The sequence below is a fragment of the Prunus avium genome, chromosome 6 (assembly GCF_965620075.1).
Source record: "Prunus avium chromosome 6, drPruAviu1.hap1.1, whole genome shotgun sequence".
Lineage (NCBI taxonomy): Eukaryota > Viridiplantae > Streptophyta > Magnoliopsida > Rosales > Rosaceae > Prunus > Prunus avium.
The window spans coordinates 5935992-5937504 of record NC_142289.1 but is presented as its reverse complement, the minus strand read 5'-3'; the positions used below and the strand labels follow the sequence as shown (position 1 = coordinate 5937504).

The window sequence follows — 1513 nt, the reverse complement described above, 5'->3', positions numbered from 1 at the left end:
AAGAAGACATTCTGAACTTCAAGTTTGAGTGCTTAAAGTCTTAATTTGCTTAAGGGAAGCCCAATTCGTAAGCCCTTGAAGTTGCTGGTCATGCTGACCTCAGGATGAGCTATTATTTCTGGTTGGAAGCTTGGTCATGGTGACATGAAGATGAGCTAGGGCTGCTGGTGGGATTTATTAGTGAAGTGCATCAACCATTTCAGATTTTATAATGGAAGTGTTGTATGCATTAGTGAAGTGCATCAACCATTTCAGATTTTATAAAACAAGTGTTGTATGCATTAGCCATACTTAATTCAGATTTTCAGCTTCCTTAGGCCTATATATAGTGAGGTTTCCCAAGCTTGTAAACACACCCCAAGGGGGGGGAGCTCTCAAACACTTCTCTAGAGCTCCCTTCCCTTCTCTCCCTCAAATTCTCTTAGTTTCTCTTTCTAGTTTTCAATTGTTGTAATGAAATCTTTTGTGTTGAAATTTTCCTTAAGTTTTTCTTAGTTCCACTTTACTTTTCATTATGTAAATTCTTTTCTTTAGTCTCAAGTTTGATTAGTTTCCAAGTTTCAATTATGGTTCATGTTCTTATTCATTATGCTTATAAGTTAATATGCTAGTTTGAATGAGTGATCACCATTAAGGCTTGCATGTTAGCTATCTTGGTTTGAATTAAGAGTATACACCATGCTTTAATTCGAATTGAACTATGAATAGGAAGAGTATGTATGGACATTCGACAACAGGGATTAGATACATGCTTGGTTGTTTAAATTGTTCTTCTATGCTTAATGGGTTCCTAATGCTTAATTTTAGGTTAGACAACAAATGATCAAATTAGGGAATTAGGAACACAAGGTTATGACCACACACCATGGCTTAATCATACATTAGCTAGAATCAATCCGTTAATCTAATTGAACTTGGGAACTTATCTGCTTGAGTTAGTTATTTTCTTTCTTCCTTATTGTATTTATTTCCTTTCTTTTTCATTTCTGTTTTGTGTAGGGAAACTAAATTGGATCATTCAATCACCAATCCCTGTGGAATCGACCTCGCACTTACATACGCTAAACTACCAACGGTTCGTGCACTTGCGAGTATCACAAGTTGAGGATGCAGCTGAATCCATTTTGGTGCAGCTGTATCTACACAACACTCCCTGCTCGGCTCGAATTCTCACAACCTCTTCCGCTCTACTGTGTCATCCTCTTTCGATCCATGGCTCCATGTTGGCATCTGTTGGAGCGTGATTTTGGAATCTCATTAAAGCGCTTTTGTCGCTTATTGGTCGTTGGAGGCTGTATACATCCTCCCAAGACATCTCTCCGAGTTCCTATGTTCTTCTTTGTTCTTGGTGCTATCTTGATGGTGGAGTTGCTGGGTTCCTTCGGTGCTGGTGCAGATTGGTGGTTCTCCTTCCATGTGGTGGCGGCTAGGGTTTTTTTATAAATGTTTGTTTGTTATTTTGCTGGTCCTAGTTTGTTTGTTTTGTTGGGCTTTTGTTACTTTTTTTCATTTT

At 38.3% G+C, this 1513-nt stretch overlaps 1 pseudogene; it reads right to left on the bottom strand.

Annotated features, from left to right (window-relative positions):
• Window positions 1-607: 607 nt before the first annotated feature.
• LOC148293541 (secreted RxLR effector protein 161 pseudogene) overlaps window positions 608-1513 on the bottom strand; it is a 3361-nt pseudogene continuing 2455 nt past the window's right edge.